The sequence below is a fragment of the Anas acuta genome, chromosome 2 (genome assembly GCF_963932015.1).
Source record: "Anas acuta chromosome 2, bAnaAcu1.1, whole genome shotgun sequence".
NCBI classification, from domain to species: Eukaryota; Metazoa; Chordata; class Aves; order Anseriformes; family Anatidae; genus Anas; species Anas acuta.
This window is the reverse complement of record NC_088980.1, coordinates 96,601,311-96,622,645: the sequence shown is the minus strand read 5'-3', so window position 1 is coordinate 96,622,645 and position 21,335 is coordinate 96,601,311. Positions and strand designations below refer to the sequence as shown.

At 36.8% G+C, this 21,335-nt stretch overlaps 1 protein-coding gene across 1 annotated transcript in view; it reads left to right on the top strand.

Moving 5' to 3' along the window:
- Positions 1 to 21,335, top strand: part of GMNN (geminin DNA replication inhibitor) — a 224,447-nt gene that overhangs the window by 19,117 nt on the left and 183,995 nt on the right. The window lies entirely within an intron of this gene.

Here is a 21,335-nt window from a genome sequence, read left to right as displayed (position 1 = left end):
GAATGTTTGAAGAATAAAGTATCTTTGCATTAAAAATATCAGCTTATTGTGGAAAAAAAAATAAAATTCTAAAAAAGAGTTTTCTAAGAATTCTGAGGCCCCAAAGTATTATTTCCTGAGCTTGTGTATGAAACTTTTAGACAGTTAAACAGCTCCTTTCCTTCTTAAATCTAATGGACACCTTTTGATTTCCCAGATAGATGACGGTGAATTTAATCATAACTCACCCCTCCTTTCCTCTGCCAAATGAAGACACTCAAGAGTTCCTGTGACCCTAACTGAAGTGGCTCTAAAGTAAAAGAAGACAGTTTAAAAATAGCCTAGTAATCAAGGAAAACAAATATTAGAACACCACTCAACAGTGTTGGGGTCAGATATGTTTTAAAATGCCACTACATTTATCTAGATCAGATGTCTCCAGTTAACTGGAGTAGAACTAATAACCTAAAAGATGAAAAAGTGCTACATTATGAGCATGAATAAAAACTGATGCTTAGCTTTTTGCATGGCTTTTTTCAGATACAACTAGAGGAAATTGTCACACAGGAAAGTCTTAAAAAGGCTCTAAGCGAAAATTGAGCAATGTCTTGTGCTAAAGACATCAACAGTTGACATAAAACATTCATCAGGCTGCTACCTGTGATCTCATCATTTTAATTAAAATGCCAGAGTCACATCCTTAACGGATTCAGCAGAAAGTTCTGCTCTTACTCCTGCTACTAGACCTTAGTCTGGGCAGGTTTGAGCTTCTCTGGATCCATTTGGGGTAAGCTGAAATCTCTTTATATCTCCTTCTGTGCACAGGCCCATCGAGTCCTCTCTCTGCCTGGGGCAGTGGGCTTCAACACCCACTGATGGCCAGACAGTGCCCTGGGTCTGGACCAGGAGGTCTCCATCCATGTGATGTGCTCAGCCAGGCCCACAGCCAGGCAGGACAGAGCTGAAGGGACATGGAGCCCACTGCCACCTTGCTGGGGCAGGGGCTGACAGCCCTGTGGCTGACATGGGGACCTGGGCCATGTGGGAGAGCCAGGGACTGGGCAGGAACAGTGACTTAGGGTCCCGAGATAAATAATTTTAATTTTTATTCATAAACTCATCAACACTTTAACCATAAGATGGAGCCAGTAATTAACTTGTACTAATGATACAGAGCTGACTGGACAACCCTGTAGGAATTTAATATAAGCATTGTGCAGTTGTGAAAGAGCAGATGATTGCTGTGTCTACAAAACTAGATATTACAAATATTTATTCCATATGAAATTTTCACATATTCATTGTGTATTAGGAGCTGAGAGATGATTTTGGTGAAGTCGAGCATATAAGACAATACTGTATGCTCATAACTACAAAGTATAATGAACAAATATAATATGCTTTATTGTACAAGGTAGCAAATATTTCCTGTTTACCTAATAAATCTGAGGATACTGTACAAAGATGCCTGTGTTGTTGTTTTTTTTTTTTTGGTTTGTTTGTTTGTTTTTCAAAATATATCAGGATATGTCATTATCCATCAGATTAGTTTACGGGCTTGTTTCTGAGGAAAGTATTTGCCTAATGATCTTTGCAACGTTCTTGTTTGTGTCCTAGAAGTAGCACAGGGAAAAAAAATTAAAAAAAAAAAAAGAAAGAAAAAAGTAAAATAAGGCTTATATGAGATGATTAGGGATTATTCAAATCTCATCAGTTTGGGTGAGAAATCACAAGTTTATTTTTCTATTTAGAGAGTTTATTTCTCTAGAGAGCCAACGGGCAGCTACATGTCCAATTTTTCTAGTATAGCACGGATAATAAACATTTGTTTTTTCATAATGTCTGTCATAATTTATCTGTGATGATGACTTTCATGTGATGTGAAAACACATTTTTCTGATGGTATTTTTTAGCAACACTGGTTAGAATTTCTATCGCTCTGCATATGGATTTTATCTCATGCATTTTGGTTCCAACTGAAATGGCGGACTTGGAACATTGCTCATTACTGTAAACATAAAATAGATATAAACAAGGACAGCTGATGACAAAATCTGGTGTTAGGCTCATCATTCAAGATCTGAAAGTCTACAGCCTCATGGTACAAATTGCTGATAAGAATTCATTTTCCTGGTTTTGTTTCAGAAAAAGTCGACAGGATAACTTCTTATTATCAAACTTTATGTTGAATAAAGTTCTGCAAATAGTGTAAAAGCTGACATAAACTGACATAAACTCCACATTGTGTACTCTAGCATTTCAGCGGAAATTCATTTATATGTTTGCATCTAATAGGGATCAGACTTGTATTGCTAAGTGATTGAATGGTGCCCAGAGGTAAATATTAACAATCAAGAAACAAGAGAGTATGGTGATAAGACTCGTAAGATAGAAATTTTACCTCTTCAAAACAGAAAAGCTCACAGTAAAAAAGACCTTCAGAAGTTCTACTTACAGCATTGGCAAATTAAGACAAGATCTAATAAAAAAAACCTCTGTTATGTAAAACATTGGCTAAAGTTTCTATGTCTTGCACACCAACCAAACATCTGTGTTGAATCTTTGTCCTCCTGGCTGACAACACAATTCACACACACAAACACAAAACACACACACACACACACACACACAAAAAAAAAAAAAAAAAAAAAAAAAAAGAGTCCAAACAATGCAAGAGTCAAATCTTCTCTAAATTAGGGCTTGCTTTTGCTCTAAGTTTTATATTTGCTTACCTTTACACTTTGCTTTCTAGTGACTCCAAAGGCTCTGTGTGTAAATGTATGAAAGGGCAAACTGGTGGATCCTCACTTACATAGACTACTCTGTAATTTTTTTGCATTGATTTTTTGCATGCCTCTATCAAGCTGTTACAGAGAGATTACCTTGACAAACAACGCAAGAGAAAAAATAATTTAAAAAAAAGCACTACGGAACTAATTTTAAAACAAAATAATAATAAATTCTGATTAGACAAGTCAGGTTTTGAAGTTTATTTATTGAAAAATCTGAGTAGGTTGTTCATTCCCAAGCTGTTGTTGTTGTAACACTGATATTTGAAACTGTGTTTGCTTTGATAGAGCTTCTTTTTTTTCCCCATTTTTCTTGCCAGGATGCTATTAGAACCAAGCATTCTTAATTATTATATTGTGTGATAGTGGGAGGTTTTTGGAAATAAATGAGCATCTTTGTTTACTAGTAGACTGTTAATATCAGTCTACAGTTATTAATAGACAGGAGTGTTCCAGCATTTTAAACAACACTAAAGTTGTGCATTTCATATTAGATGAAGCACATGGTATTGTTTTGATTGAATATAATATTTTCTTCTCTGTAGAGTTAGAAAAGTTAACGATAATTATAGATGAGTAAACTTTAAGTTTGGAGAAAAATTATCTTTTTTTTTTTTTGACAGATTTCATTTATGACACCAGTCATAAGCACAAGACATAAAGTCTTTCATTCATTCAGTAACACCTCAGGTCAGGTTTCTCAAAGAAAAGTCAGAATAGGAGAAGGGCAGAAAGCTTATGTGTTAGACCTGATGGGTATAGTTACTCTCGTTGTTTATGTGAGGCGATTGCAGCTGTATGTTGCTCATTTAAACTAGGTTTGCATCCACATATTGTTTTGCTGAGGTCAATAACTTTGTATTTGAGTAAAATCGATCTTCAAGAAAGGGCATCCAACCCTGATCTGAAGAAATCAAATCAGAAGACCAACCTTTGTCTGAAGAAATAAAAAATGTATACCAGACAACTCTTCCTTTTCAGTCTGTGTATTCCTAGTCCAATTGTTTAGCTGCATTTTCCATCTCTTGACTTCTTTTTTTGCCTTTCTCTGCCAGCTGAAGAACTACTATGAAAACAACAGCGATTCCCACTCTGAAGCAAGAACGACAAGTCTTTTGGCTGTGATCAAGGGATCTTGAAATCTCAGACAAATTGTAGGTAAAAGTAACTGCTGCTCTTTAGAAAATTGGTTTAGAAAATTTTAAATAGAAACACATTCTATATCAGATTCTACCTCAAATATATGTAGTGATAATGAGACTCACAACTGCTATAAGTCTTCCTATTATCATTGATGTTGAGAACATCTCTCCACCTTAGACCTCTTGTAAATCTTCTCTGGGGATTGTTTGTTTGAACAAAGACAAGGAGAACCTAGGAAAGAAAAAAAAAAAAAAAAGTTAATAACCTTTACAATGAAAAGATATAAAGTAGAAAAAGAAGATATACTGCAGAGAAAGTGGCTTGTACTACCTATAAAAATCAAACCTTTTTTCAAGAGCCCTGTCTCAGATCTCTTCTTTTTCTGAATTGCAAGTGTTGGCAACTGCAGAAAAGAGTGGTAAGTGAATACATAGATATACTGACAGCACAAGAGAATAAAAAATGAGCCTTTCAGAGAGGAACAGATGGATTTACAGACACACCAAAAAAAAATGGTAGATGTGAGTTTGTGATCACTAATACATGACAGAGCAAGAGAATTATTTTTTTTTTTCAACTTGCTATAGACATGTATGAATTTCATTTTAGTATTTGTCAGCCAGATTCCACTCTCATTCAGTCAAACTGTAACATGAGTTTCATGGCTGCCTGTCAAGGTTTTGGCTGGGACAGAGTTAATTTTCTTTGCAGAGGTTTCTATGATGCTATGTTTCAGATTTTTGATGAAAATAGTGATGGTAACACACTGCTCTTTTAGTCACTGCAGAGCAGTGCTTACACAAAACCAAAGTCTTTCCCGCTCCCCACGCTGCTCAGGCAGCAAGGAGGCTGGGGTTCCCCAGGAGCTGGGAGGGGACACGGCCAGGACAGCTGGCCCCGGCTGGCCAAAGGGATGTCCCACACCATGTGGCAGCAATAACAGCTGAGGGAAAGAAGGAAAAAGAGGGGGGACACATCAGGGGTGATGACATTTGTCTTCAAGAAACCATTAAGTGCGATGAGTACTGCTTTCCTGGAATGGCTAAACACCTGCCTGCTGATGAGAAGTACAGAATGAATTCCTGTCTTGCTTGTGCATGCAACTTTTTCTTTACCTAGTAAGCTGTCTTTATCTTAGCCCATGATTTCTTGCTCTTTTACCTTTCTGATTCTCTTCCCCTCCCACCCCCGCCCTCCCATCTCACCTGAGGAGGGCTGAGGAGGGTGAGTGAGCAGCTGTGTGATGCTGAGCTGCCTGCTGGGCTTAAACCACAACACTTTAAGCTGGTATAACCTTCAGAAGCTTTGGCATGTAGCTACACGAATACCATTTGTGCCAGTAGAAATGTGGGGTGCCACTAGAAAGAACGAATACTTGAAGAGAGGAGACGGGGACTGGCTGCTTTGTCAGCAGAACCTGCTTTATGTCTTTCCAAAGTGGTTGTGAAATTACAGGTTTTTTTAGATTTCAGAGATGTCTTAGAACAGTTCAGTAGAAAGGGCAATGATTAACATTAAATCTTCCTAGCTCCTGATTTTTTTTTTCTTACCTTCCTTGTCTAAACTAGATATAAAATCTCTCTCTTTTATTCATCCTAAGGGATTACTTTGCTTCTATCCCAAACCCATAAACTTCTGAAATAAAACAGCCCATCTCATTCCCATTTAACTCAAGTCCTGTGCTACCTCACTTCTCTGTTCTCTGTGCTGCAGGAAGAGCAATTTCCATCCATTTCCAATCCATTTCTATCTAGGCAATTCAGTGCCTTCTGCTATACTCAGAGCAAGGGTTCCTTAGCATTCAGCAACAGCATCTCTAGCCTGTTTTTGCATGTATCTGTCTGCAAAAAGATGTAAGGGTCTAACACAACCTTTTTTCTTAAATGAGGGCAAGCTGTCAATGATCAATGATCATGGTCTATGGTTTGGTTTGTCAGGTTACTCTGACTGTAAATAATCATATGTGGGTCCTAGATCAGATGAGGAAAAAGTACTGGCATCAAGTATACTGTTTATTTTGTTGTGTCTTTGAAGTTAATCACAGCGGAGGGGGGAATATTCCATGCAGGTATTTTTTTCTGATAATGGAAATGTTGTATTTTTCTATTGATGGTTATTCTGTTGGAAAAGTCCTTATTTTCCTCTTCTTTCTGTCTGCTCTTTATTTAGGCTTTGAGCAACAAAGTAACATAGCTATTGAAATAATTGACTAATGGAAGAATTAACTTTGACAAACATGGACAAAAACACACAATACTTTTACTGTCATCCTCAAAGGCACAAGTTAGAAATATCAAAAACATTAAAACTGTGTGCAAATGTGAAGATGGAGTACACTTTGTAGATCAAGACACAATGAACAGACGTGCTATGGATAGCCAAGAGGTACTCCAGTGAGAACTTATCTTCCGCAAAGTCTGCTCTTAAAATGCACCAGAAGTGTTTAGCTGCATTTTCACTCTGCATAGAAAGTTCACTAACATAGTTTTCTGTTAATCCCAAATCCACATTTTGTCACAATCCAGGTTATAAATCCAAACAAAAATGTAAGCACAATGTATGTACTAAGTAGTCTCCTAATTTCACACAAGATTTCTAGAGATGTCAGTCACATAGTATAATACAAAAACAACAACAACAAAAACCCAAACACCCCCACCACCAACATACAAATACCACTGTATTTGACTTTACCTACTGTATTTGAAACACCACCAGGACATTCCAGTCCTCTGTCTCTTGCCTGTCACAGTCTTCATTTTGAGAAATACGCATACAGTGAAACAGAAAAATATTTATTTCACTTACACTGGAATTTATTTTAAATTGTGTTTTCACAGCTCATGAAAAGGTAAAATTGAAATGTCAGTTTACTAAGCTTTAAGAGTCTTACAATTAAGCTGAAAAAAGCTGAATTTCTTGCTAATGTTTAAGGTATTTCTTAGCAATAAATTAACTAATGATAAAGTTTTAATAAGAGTTTAGCTGCTGAAATGGGGTCTGTCACTGTTTAGATTGTTGAAACCAAATTGCATTGAAGTTCTAAAGTATAGGACTAGAAGTATAAATTCCTAATGCAGTTTATTAATTGCTTCATTGTAACCTGATTTTAACCAGATTAAAACACATACTATTGATAATTTATATTTTTCTGGTTTGTGACATAGCAATAGTTTTACATGACAACTGAAGAAATTTTAAATATTAATATGCACTTTAATGGCTCCAATTTTCATCAAAATTGAACATTCATATAAATATATACAGAAATGGTAGCAAATCAAAGCATTTTTTCATTTTTTAATCTTTAAAGGTTTTATTTATTTATTTATTTCCTATTCCTGTATTTAGGCAACTAACAGTTTAACAGAAATTTAACATCATCTTCAGGTTGCTCAAGTAGTAATTTAAAAGTACAGACTTTTTAGGGGTTTATGTGTAGAAATATAAGATTGTATCAGAGTAATTATTTAAACTGAGTTGGGCCCTTTGTAGATTTAAATAATTGCCTCCTGAAGTGCATCTTTTGTGTACTCCATTGGTTTGACATCCTGCTTTGCCACGAGCAAGCTTACAATCTTTCCTGTTTTTTACTTTCTCTTTCTATCTGGATCTATCTCCCTCTTTCCCTTTCCCTACCTCTTTCTCATGCTCTTTTGCTTGTTTGTCTGTTTACATAATCTTGAAGGTGCTTTGTGTTTTTTTTGGTTATCCAATGTAATGTTGGTGTCTGAAAGATGTTCCTCTAGCTGTCTATTTTGTAGTATTTTGCTGTTGTTTTTTCTTTTAAATTCTCATGTTTTAATTCATTATATTAAGCTTCAGGTGTCTTAGAGCATATTAGATATGTGCTAAGTGAATACACATGTAAATTGATGTGTTTTATACACACTGAGATACATAATAAATATATTTCTTTCTATTTATCTAAAATCATTGAAGACATACTAAATTAGATTATTAAGTATTCAGGGATGGCTGAAGTGCCACAGTAGTTGTGGAAGAAGTGCAAGAAGCATAGGGATCCTCGAAGTAGTTAACAAACACTCAAGGCCAGTACCTTGTAATGATCAAGATTTACCTTTATTTGGGTTTCTAAAGAGCTGAGAATAAATAAATTACATAAATGTATTCAGGAGCACAAATCCTCTAGAGTAAATGTCAGTGCCATTGTAAACCACAGGTTCCTTAAAATTAACAGCTAGTACAAGACAGCATGTTTCTGACTCCTGGAAGATGAGTCGATTGCTTCTCGACAATACATTTGGGGGAGGGAAGTGAGCCCTTGAATGTCACTAGGGGAGGCAAAGCTTGGGAAGAAAGAACTGAGAAAAGTCACACATGAAGCAGAAGAGATCTTCAGCGTGTTCTGAGATTGTGACAGATGTGCTTATGAGAAGCTTGGCTGTGAAAGATATAGATGTCATTGCTATTTCACTAGTAGGAGACAATAAAATGATATTAACTTGCAAGTAACTGCATTTCTTATCTAACAGGACAACATAACCTTGCCTAGTTGCATTCATAATTGCATATGTAAAGGCAGTAATTTTAACTGGCTCCTGTGGAATGCAATCAAACATAAACCTGAAGTTTGATCTTGTAAATTTACTGACTTAAGCCCCTGCTCATAAAGCATTTAGTAGGAGTTAAGTGTGTGTATGTTGTTGCATACTGACAGACTTAGAGCTATATAAAAATACATTCAGAGCATGTCTTCATTATCTCTTGCAAAGCTCAGAATAAGATCAGAATGAATTTCAAATGAGATACTTCTAGAAAACGGAGTCAGCACAGCCATATGGGTTGCTTAAATGGCTTGGCTAAGGCTGAAGACTGCTATGCTATGTAAGCATATAACTGTTTTAGCTAAGTTGAAAATCTAAAATAGTGCTTTATTTTATAGTATAGATATGAAATATATCTATAGATACAGACATGTACTTTTCATTGTCAATGCAGTGAGCACTGAACTTCCTAGTGGTAATGGATGTTTCCATGAATTCTGTAGGGCTAGACAGAACAGTGAAGACCTAGTAATAGCAGTTAGCAAGTCCAATGCTTCCTGAAAATGGGAAAGATCCTTCTGAAGTAGTAAGCATTGCCTGCTCGTTTGAACATGCACATAGATTTAAAGATCTTGAGTATCTGAATAGCAGCAAAGGAGTATTATTGTCCAGAGATAAATTGGGGTCTGTCAATATCCTGCTTTCCTAGAAAACAGTGTTATAAGACAGATCTGAAGATATATGTTGCCCTTATGATAGCAGAGGAGGCAGAAAAGATACTGAGTTTATCAGCTTGTCTGACATCAATGATAAAGAAAATCTAGAAAATAAAAGGAGGAAGAAACATATACAATGTCATTTCTTTCATATTTCACAGCTAAGTGAAAAAAAAATAGGTTTTAGAAAGGCAAGTACTTAGATTTTAGCTAGTGATTAGAGAAGGTAAAAATGTGGGCAGCAATAAAGTTTGTGTGTGAAGAATCTGATATTCTGAAAATTAACACTTAAATTCTTGATTATAGATTTTTTTCCTATGCTATACTGTGGAAAACAACCTGAATTACTAATCACCGTGGGACCTAGGGCAAAGCATACAAATTTCGTGAGTCCTACCTGACTATCTATAAGCTTCCTAACTAGGCAAAGCAATTGTCAAACTGTTGCCTGAAGATGAAGCGTTTGCTTAGATATGTCCTGACCAGTGCAAATGATCTGGCTTTGGAGAGCTTCTTGCCTTGTGGGCTGCCCTAACAGATGGCCCAGCAGAACCAGCAGCTAATGTGAGGCTGGAAGACTGACTGTACTTAGTGAGACCAACTTTAATCTAGTACCTTATTTTTGACAATGGCCAAAGGTGAATGCTTAATAAATAATATAAATATCAGGGTAGATTATATGGTAATTTCTTCAGACAGGCTCCCATCCTCACCCAGTTTTCAGCTTGGGGACTTGAGAGTTAGAGGTGTTTCCTGTGACTTTGTTATATGTAATTAGTTTTCTTAAATGTGTTTGTCCAGAACTGCAGCAAAAGCTGCCAAATCTTCAATTCAATCTTTGGCCCTCTAGAGATGTTTAAATTGCAGACTACCAGAAACAGAGATGGTCAAACAGATGCATTATCCTCTTACTCACCAAAGCACTAAGGAAAGCACAAACCTCAGCAGAATCATTGAATGGTTTGGTTTGGAAGGGACCTTAAAGATCATCTAATTCCAACCTGTGCACCTTTAGGTTCCTTAGCTGGTCTCAGACCTATCTTCTCCTATAGTGAGTGGTTCATCATTCTTCCAGTCCCTACCATTCCCTTCTGGGGCCCAGGCTATGTGCCTAGAACTTTTGCTGGTGAAGACTGAGGGAAAAAAGTCATTGAGTACCTCAGCCTCCTCCATATCCTGAGTGACAAGGTCTTGCATTTCCTTCAAGAGAGGAAACTTCTTTTATCACTGACTGTTGGGAATTGGCATAATTGTTCGATCTAAGGTTGCTTTAAGCAACCAGGGGTAGGCCTTAGAAATCTCAGGGCCTGCTGTAGCTGAGCAAACCAACCTGCCAGAGTAACTGTGAGAAGCTCCCACGGCAATGACTCCCACATCACCCAATTAAGGAACTCAGAAAATATTGTTATCAGCAGCTGGCCTCAAGGACTAGGTCTACGCAACCGTTAAGCACAAAGGGGGTTGTTTTCCTGACTTCTAATCAAAAGGGGGGGTTCTTTTCTTGCAGGTGGTGTTATTTTCTTATAACTGTTTGTCTGAGTGCTTTTGACCAATAATCTGGTGTGAAACACTGTCCGCCCCTGTAAAATTCACTATAAAAGTTGGGCTATTCGGGCAATAAAATGGTGAAGCATGATCTCACTCTGCTGGTGTCTGTCGTGCTTTCGTCCGTGCTTCGCAACAACTGACGTACTTACAGAAGCCTTTCTTGTTGGCCTTGGTGTCCCTGGCCAAATTTAATTCTATCAGGGCTTTGGCTTCCCTAACCCAATCACTGGCTGCTCAGACAATGTCCGAGGCTATCTGTCCTTGCTCCCACTCTCTGCAGGCCTCCTTTCTGTTTCAGTTTGACCAGGAGTTCCTTGTTCATCCACACAGGCATCCTGGTGATTTTGCCCAACTTTCTCTTTGTTAGGATGCCTCGCTCCTGAGTTTGAAGGAGGTGATCTTTGAATATTAACCAGTTTTCTTGGGCCCCTCTTCCCTCCAGGGCTTTGTCCCATGAGAAAAGGCAGGCCTATGCCCTGCTGTGCTATCCCTCCTCTTGAATTCCTCTTGTGGTATTGGGCACCACTGAAAAGAACCTGGCTCTGTCTTCTTTGCACCCTCCCTTCAGGGATTTATACACCTTGACCTTCTCTTTTCCAGGCTGAACAGTCCCAGTCAACCTTTCTTCATAGGAGAGATGTTCCAATCCCTTCATCTTTCTGGCCCTCCATTGGACTTTTTCCAGTATTTCCATGTCTTTCTTGTACAGCATGGCCCAAAACTGAAATGCAAAGATGCTCAAAAGGTGCAGGGGTGGTCCTGTATTACAGACCTTTTTTCATCTTTAAGTAATGTGGTACATGGCTGGGGTTGGAAAAATAAAGCAGAAGGCCTTTGGTTGAGTTTAACTTAAAGAGGCAATCCCAGAAGCTGCTGTCAGTGAGTCCTGAGCTGAGGAGTGTTGGTGGGAAGAAATCATTCTCTTGTTATTTCAGAGGTCTGTGGAACAGGAGCTGCTTGGAGGTGTTGTACTGTGCCAAAGGAAAGGACATTGAGTGACCTTTGCTACAAAACACCATACAGAAAAGGCTATTTACAATCCCTGGCATCTTCCCCCATGTCCCTACCTTTTATATACGCTGCTGAGTAGTATAAAATGTTGCTTCATTATGTAAAAACTTCAAGGTGTCATCTTGCTTATCTTTCTCACCTTGAAATTCTTCCCCCCCTCCCCTCACCCCCCCCAAGCTCCCTCCTTTCCTGAGTCATTTGCCCTTGCTTCTTCTGCCAGCTGCTCTGTGCTTCCCAAATAGCTCTTTGAAATATTTTCTGTCCACTCCACCCCATCACTACCTAACTCACAGGGAGGTTTTTGACAGTTTTCTGCTAAAAGACTGGCTCAAGCGCAGTTCCAGATGAAGTAAGAAAAATACATTTGTTAATTGTTCCGTTTCCATGGCACCAAAGACTTCAGGCTTTTTCTCTCGTGTTTTGACAAGCCATCTTTGTACTGAGAGACCATAGAGATCATAAGTGGGTTTTATGCTGAATGCTTTTGTGCTATCAGCTCCTTTGTAATCTGAAAACGGCAAATACACAGACAGCAGGACTGCCAGACATAAGGGGCTGTTAGTCTGTCGCTCTTCTTCATGCTGCAGAGGTGGGCTAAAAGAAATTGTGACTGAATGAATGACAGGAAGGTGCAGGACAGAGGCTGAAGATATGTTAGTAATTCCTCTGTCCGAGGTTTTTCCCCTGAACAGGCTGTTTATCTGTGTGATCTGGAAGCAAAGTGCTTGCTTAAAAATGGTAACAGAAGGGCTGTGAAGAAATCTTTGTTATCCATTGGAAAGGGTTTCTCTCTGAAACTCTGACGTGTATCTAGGTACCTGTGCCAGATAGAAAAAGACACCTTTATTAAATATGAGATATTTTACCTCTCCTGGCAAGGTATATGCAAAGCTACTCTTTGTCTCAATCAACTGCAGAGTTCTCAGAGCTAGCACTGCCTGCTCTCTCCCACATCATACTATCTTTCTGTACTGTGTATGCAAAATAATCTATTTAGTGCTGAAATGTGAAGTTTTTGATTGGAAAAAAATCACTTTATGGGAGTTCCTTGTAATATACATATATATATATATTTGCATTCAATTTTTAATGATATGAAATATACATTCAATGCTGAATCTACTGCACAGGGTTAAATAGTATATCATTAGTGCAACAAAAATACACTAAGTCTGAGACAAAATTTAGATTATATATATTGCCACAATAGTGAGGTTTTATTTGAGTCTGGTGCATGGCAAGCAAATGTAAGTTAGTTGTTATGAAAAGCCAGTGGCCCAGATGGATTGCCTTTGTGAGGTCTAGAAACAAAATGGAATAAAATGGGGAAACTGGAAATGGAAATAAAAGAGGAAACCCTCATGACAAGTGACAACTCTATCAGCCATCAGACTGTCAAAATTTATGTGCATTCATCCTCCTCAGTACAAGAAGAGGATAGGGTCATCATTTTGGGGCAGCAATGAGACAACCAGATTGTAGCTGCTGGGAGGCAAGAGAAGATGTTAGCTGCTGGGAGGCAAGAGAAGATGTTTTTCTTTGTACAGTGAGCACGCCTTCCTTTTCCCAGCCCTTTAGTGCTGACTGCCTCAAGAGGACCCTAGATAGGATCCTGAAGCTTACATCCGACTGACGCAGAAGCACTCAGTGGGAAATGACTTGTACTGATGCAGTTAGTGCAGCTGAGAGTAAAATCAGAGCATTGCAAAACAGAACACTCCTGGTCATGTCTTCTCCACTTGGCAGGCTGTCAGGTGCACATCAATCTCTATCTCTTACTTTGGGAACAGTCCCATTGTTTCTCTCAGTGATGTGTCTGTGTTTATCTCTTTGGGAAGTTTCACTGTAGAGAAAGTCAAATTTATCAGTATTTGTTTTTCACCCAGAAATAGGAACATTTTTCACCATCTGTTTAAAAGCAGTATTTCAAAGGGTGGGTAACCACAGTTTTATTTCTGTTTGTTCCTCTAATCAGATTTTGAAAAAGAAAACTCAATCTAATGGAATGCTTGCTTGTCTGAAACTGAACTTTGCCACTGCTAACGACCAAGTATACCATTACCTTGGGTATTTATGAATGTATTGCCTCAGCTGTAAATATATTTCCTTATAAACTGGACAATAAGGTATTTCATCAGGGAAATTATGTCTTTTTCTATATCTCTGGGCATTCTGACATCGCATTTTATTTCATAGACTGTATAAAGCCTGAAAATAAAAAAGTGATTTGCACTCTGTTTTATTAGTTTTTAAGCGTGGCTTTTTTTTTTCTTTACTTTTTTGTTTTCTTTCTTTCTTTTTTTTTTTTTTTTTTCTCCATTACCCTTTGAAGTTTCTAAAGACTCATAATGAATTTCAGAACTTCTCTTTTGGTGGTTTCCTATTTTTGTTTGTTTGTTTATTTGGTCGGTTGTTTTGGTTTGTTTGGTTTTGTTTGTTTGTTTGTTTTAGTGGAACATATGGAATTATATTCAAAACTAAGTGACTTATTGACTTATGAAATTTAAAATCCTTTTATGCACAGAGAACTTGACTGGTAGATTGTGTTTTTGTGTTTGTTTGATTGTTGTGTTTTGTGTTTTTTTTTTCTGTGTCATTCAGTTCAGAAACTAACCCTATTTGTAAGCATTTGCATATAGAATTGGATTTCATGGTATGCTGATTTATGTGATTAGTTGAAGTGGATATTAATGTACAAATTAATGGTGAACAGAACATAATGTCTGAAAGCTGCTATGCATTGCAACTACCTATTTTTGCTCAGCACCTCCCATTTAGATAAGAAGCTGGTGAACTCAATGATAAAATTATTATATTTTTATGACAATAGTTACACAACAATTATGACAAATAGGATTATTTAACATTGTGGAACAATGGGTTAGCCAAGGAAGCTCTGCTATTAAAGATCTTCCAGGGTCGCTTTATGGTTATTTCCTGGTGTTGTCTCAAACACCACATTTCTACCACACTGGAACTACTGAATTTTGCATATATATTGGCAAAATTAATTTGTGTCACCTACACTTCTGTATAAAAAACTTCTTTTTCATGATATCACAATTTCTTCTGCCATAGTTAGTAACAGATTTTTGGCAACTTCTTTTTGAACTGAAAGTCTTAAAGGAAAAAGGGAATAAGGAGATAGGAAGACAAAAGGTGGGAGACATGAAGTTGCTTCGATTAGTTCTATGGGGAATAATCTGTTACATTTCCATCTCAGCATGCTTATCAAAAACAGTGGAGAGTCTGCAGTACATGTTAAACAGCTCCTTACTGCTCTGTAAAACCAGGTAGGATTCCCTGCAGTGCATGAGAAAAACAATTCAACTATCAATAATCTACAGAAACACTTCTAAAAGACACCTCTGTTTTCAGGAAAAATTCAATTTGTCTAGCTCTTTTTGCTTACTATGAGGTAATATATATTTTTAATTAATTTATTATTTAATTGATCAATATCAATATCAGTTATAAACCTCTACATATTTTTTAGCACTTAAAAGTTCTTCCATGCCTCACATTCCAGAGTGTGGATGTTTTTTGTTGTTGTTGTTATTTGTTTGTTTGCTTGTTTTGTATGTGCATATGGGTAGGAGGGGGGAATAGAAAAGCTAGACAGCTGGCTTTGCTGAAGATAAGTAACTGTGGCTCTCTTAGGGGTCCTTCAGAAGGCAGGCACCTATCATCACAAGTGATATGAAGTGATATTACTTCACTCCTAAGTAAGTTAAAGTATGAGTATTCATGGAGGAGATTTCCTCTTTTCCACTATTACAGCTGTTGCAGTCAATAAGTATTCAGCCTCTATTCAGGTTATCTGTCAGCTTCTTTAGTATTACGTTCATTAGCTAGTGCCCCATTCTTCAGTGCTCCTCAAAGTGTGTATGGCATCTCTTTTAAACTGCAAGACTCATTAGGCTTATGAAACCCTACTATGCACAAATGTCTTGCACCAGGTACCATATTTCAATATAGATCTGCAGTTCAGTGTCTAGGCTACAACATCATACAAGTGATGAATACATTCAATGAATATCCTGATGTGTTTACTCGTCTGTTGAATGTACTTTTCCTGTATGAATAGTGTGTTGCATGCATTTAATTCTTCGTCTCATAGCGAAAAATACTGTTCAGCTAAGGATTTCTTCAGACTCTATTAGCTTTGTCATTTGTTTTTTGTCTAAGCTGCATCACTATGAAAGATGGAAACTGTATTTTTATCACTGTGAGCATTTTACTCTCTAGGATTCATGATGTTCCTTCTTTTCTCCTGTACAGCTAAGAATAGGCCTTAAAAATAAGCTCCGTGAAAAAGGAACAAAAGTAAGATCCTGCCCACCACACATTTTATCCAAGTCTGTGGATTTTCAGACCTTGCTTTAAGCACAATCTTCTACATAGTCTTCTACTTTTTATTGAAATATTTTTCTTCTGAAGAAGAATATGTTTGATGTGAATAATTTGTTCTATCAGTAGTTTTAGTGTATTCACTCAAAAAGCTTGAATTTGTTATCAGCTGTTTGTACTTATTATATATTTGGTGTATTTTACCATAGCACAAAACACATTTCCAGTTAGTTTGATTTGTTGCACTGCTCACATTTCATGGGACCTTAACATAACTCGATTTTGGTAGCTGGAAGGCCATCTCTAAAACCTAGCAAGAATAAATGCATATAGATTTTTCAGGCATGAAATTTCAATAAAGTGACCTTTATAATAGTATTTGAATGACAAGAACACAAGAATGTAATTGGAAATGTGACATTTATTTTCAAATTTGTTTATCCAGACAGTGTTTTGTTAGTGGTTGTAGTGTAGTTTTGTTTGTTTGTTTGTTTTTATTTTGTTTAAAGGACTCTGCTTTGAAAATTGGTTTTCTGTTGGGTTTCTTTTAAATTTCTGCTTAAACTTGTGCACTTATTTGAGTTTGCTTGGATAGGCAAATGGAGTTTCTAATGAAAGCTAGACCATAAACCTGGTAATGAAACGCCTGTATGCCAGCACAAGCTGGAAAAAATGAGTTTTTAACTTTTTCCTTCACAGACAAGTTAATGCATTTCTGTTACTTTACTCAAAATCTTTATTTCTAGCATCTCTTGAAGCAAACAAAAGAACAAACAAATAATCCACACTTGGAAACTGCTCATACTGTGAAAAGAATACTGTGGATTGTGTGTGGATTGTGAATTGTGGATCTTGTTTTTTTTAGTAATCCCAGAGACCTTTAAATTTCCCTGCTTGTGTATGACTACATGGGCAAATCTTATTAATGGTTTCATCAACATGTTTATCTTACCATGTACTGGTGAAAGGTTTTTCTTCTCCTGTCTATCCAAGGATTAGCGCAAACACTGACACTTTGAACAAGTTAGACTTGGGGATCTGTGTTTTAGGAACAGTGCTTGGGAAACCCTTAACACACAGGATTAAAGGTGGTGTTGCAGCATGCAGTGGCTATGTGATAGATGATTGGTATCAGTGAAAAAAAAATGGATGACAATGTTATGAAATATGCTGGCAGTGTTTCCTGTTGACTATTAGTTGGTGTTGCTAGGCTGACTTCATCTGAGTACATAGACTAATTGTGTAAGTTATTAGTTATTTCAGGAAGGATTTTACTAATTTATTTTTTTTTTATTTTTTTTTTGTCTGTTTCAGATATAAGAAATAACAGGTATTGCACGAGCTGGACAAGGTGTGAGAACTACAACACAATTTTAATTTTAATTCAATTTCAATACTAAGATTAGTTAAGGCCTGAATTACTAATCTGTTAGACAAGTACTAAAATGTTACCTTTACAGGTGAAGTCTTGAAGGCTTGACTATGTAAAAGACATGTGCCTTAATTAGCTTCTGCTTGTGCAAACTAATGCATTATGATTAGTATTTTATATTTGTTACTTTTTTTTTTTTCTGAAAAGTCTTGAATATGTACCTTAGAAAATGTTATAAAGAAACTGAATAACCAAACTCAAAATTCAATGTCCTGATAAGTATTAAAAATATTACTAAGTACAGAAAAAAAGTGAAAAGGGAGTCTGTTTTCCAAAAATAAAATAAAATTAGAAGAGACTAGTGAGGTCAGTCTTGTTTAGTATAACTATGGATTATATGAACATTGAGTAGATAGTTCATTGTGATTTTTTTCCAATCCTAATTGTTTTAGATGAATTAGAAAAACAGTCAAATTCTGAGGTTTATTCTTTAACCTTATTCTTTAATATTATACTTCAAATGAGAATTTTATTTTGTGTTAAATTAGTAAAAGTTATTCTCCACTTAAAAGCACTGCAGAGCAATAAGCTGTGTGTTGTTATGCTGCATTTTCATATATCAGATGAGTATTTAGAAACAAAAAAATACTGGCTGGAAAACGTATTTCAGACAGTTGACCCTTCAAGGTCAGTGGCTTCATACTGGATCTTTTTTTCTTCATCTTTTTTTGCCCCCAGATTAAATACTAGTAAGACCAGTAATCAGCAAATGACTCAGCAAACAATAATTTTTACTTTTTTTTTTTTTTTTTTTTTTTTACTTTGAACTGCAAGCATTACTTAATTCAGTTCTTGGCCGCCTTGAAGATCTCTTTAGTTACCCCTTGTCTGACCTCATATTTTGGAAAAAATAAATAAATAAATTTAGTCCAATTGTCCAATTTAGGAGATCAGATCTTGGTTGAAAAATAAACTTTTGTTGTTATTGTGGATGACTTTTGTCTTTCCACAAAAATACTTTTTACATGCTTAGTTGTATTAATAAATGCAAGTTATTTGTGGTTGTAGCTATCTCTCCCTCTGTGTATATATAGTGACCACCATAATAAAGTTCTGCTTCCATTTGAAGCCTTTAAGCCCTGCTAATACTTTAATTAGTACTGCATAGAACTAGCTGTGAACTAGCAAATAACAGAATATGGAGGTAAATGATATAAAAGGCTGATGCAGATTACCAATGTTACTCTTTCAGAAACAAAATCCCCAAAGAAATTCAAGTTTTGAAAACACAATAGTTGAGTTTCTAGACAGATCCTTCAGAAAATTAAGTGAGATAACTGACTGTAGAAAACACCACATCTGAAATGTATGACATTGCCCTGATGGAACCAGTATATAATGTGGTAATGAAACAAAGGCAAAGCACTATCAGCATAATAGCAGCCCCACACATACTGTTACAGATTTTGAGCACTGGAATACACTGAATTAGATGTATATCTAGATGTGTATACATCCTAGCTTAAATGGTTAATTTAATAATGGCTTAAATGGTTATTACTAGTGCCAGCACCCAGAGTACTAGTGTATACTTTAAATTCTGTTTCATAAGTATGTAATTTCTGTAGAAATAAATATAAATACTTTTTAAAACCTGTAAAACATTGTTCTAATTAACCACTTAGGTAACCTTACTCTTAATTAAATCATACTGTTGGCATAATTGAGAATTGAGTCTGAATTTTATGAACAATGTTAAAAGTTGGATTAGTGGAATTACTTATAACAAAGATGTGCTCCTCTGTACTGAAAAATATATTTTTGCCAGCAAGCACAGAGCTTTCATGTACACCTAGTACAGATCAAAGATCTCCTATGGTTATACTCTGACTTCATAAATATGCCAGTATTTGAAAATTTAAATTTCACAGTATTCGAATTCTAAGTTATTAATAAAATGTATTATCTGTATTGTACAATGTGAATATGCTATTGGCCAATATATGTTCCCTTGCCAATTATTTTAAGAAATTAATGTGAATGGAGCCTTTTCAGTATGAAAAAAACATTAAAACATTTTACTCTATTACCTGATTATGCTATCCCACTTTATCTATTATCCTGTTCCAGGCTTTTGTCTTCACATTAGTTTGCTTTTTTGGCTTTTGTTAAAATTTAATTAAATATCATTTTCTATTCACTTTTCCACCTCAGTTCATGATTTGGTTCAATATGCTTAGTGTAAAAGCAAAATCTTTCAAACCACTGAGATAAAACTGTTCTTCACATCTTTTTAAAGCATTTTATTTTTTTATGGGTCCATTAATATTAGGACTTTGTGAAGAGTCATAGAATCATAGAATGGCTCAGGTTGGAAGGGACCTTAAAGACCACCTAGTTCTAACCCCCTTGCAATGGGCAGGAATGTCACCCACTAGGTCAAGATGCCTAGGGCCCCATTCAACCTGGTCTTGAACAGCTCCAGGGATGAGTCATCCACAGTTGCAATAAGGTCACCCTGGAGCCTTCTCTTCTTTAGGCTGAACAACCCCAGCTCTCTCAGCCTGTCTTCATAGAAGAGGTATTCCAGCCCTCTGATCATCTTCCTGGTTTTCCTTTGGATCCATTCCAACAGTTCAACATCTTTCTTGTGCTGGAGGCTCCAGATTTGGACGCAGCACTCTAGGTGGGGCTCCACAAGCATAGAGCAGAGAGGCACAATCACCTCCCTCGACCTGCTGGCCACTCCTCTTTTGATGTAGCCTGGGATGCAGTTGGCCTTCTGGGCTACAAGCACACACTGCTGGCTTTGAGCATTTCATCCACCAGAATCCCTAAGTCCTTCCCTGCAGGGCTGCTCTCAATGAGTTCTCCCAGTCTGTACTCATGTCTGGGATTGCCCTGACCCAGATGCAGCACCTTGCATCACTTGGACTTAATGAACTTCATTAAGTTCACGTGGGCCTACTTCTCTAATTTATGCCTTTGGATGGCAGCCCTTCCTTCTGTAGTATCACCTCTTTGTCTTGCATGTGCCTTGGCATTGCTTCCAGGAGGACCTTTTCTATGAACTTCCCAGGCACAGAGGTGAGGCTCAGTGGTCTGTAGTTCCCTGGGTCCTCCTTTCTAACTTTTTTTTTTTTTAAAGGGAATGATGTTTCCCTTTTTCCAGTCACCAGGGACTTCTGACTGCGAGGACTTTTCAAATATGATGGAGAGAGGGTTGGCAATCTTGTCAGCCAATTCCTTCAGGACCCTGGGATGCATGTCATCAGGCCCTATAGATTTGTACCTCTTCAGTCAGTTTCATCAGGTGGTCTTGCCTATTCTTACAGGTAAATCAAAAAAAAAAAAAAACGTAAAATATTTTAGAACAGATAACACAGGAATAAAATAATCTTATCCTGAAAGTTTACAACTTTCAGAAGAATAGGATATAATGTTTATGTTCTTATCACATAAAAGAAACTATTGCACAATTCCCAGGATGGCTGTAGAACCAGAAGGCATGCTGTCCTTACAGAGCCATGTCGCACAATATATGCAGAACAAAACTCATTAGATCCTCAGGGAAGCAATGCTGTGCTTACTGGCTTGGACACAAGGGTTCCACAAGGCAACTATAATGATGTCTGGATCTCAACTACTATCTTTGCAATTTATATGTGGTTTATATGCAGTTTTTATTCAAATTGTGTTCAGCAGCAGCAGAAGTGGAAAGAGCTGATGGGAAGTTTTTGAGCTTCAGTCACATGCTGAAAAATATCAAGTAAATAAATTAGTTGTGACACAACTTATATTTGAAAACTATCTAGGTTTCGATTTAGTTGCCCAGCCATAAGCACATAGTAATCTCTTAAACATGCAATAGCTCCTATCCCACCACCACCAGCAACCACATCTAAAAGATCTGGGTCTC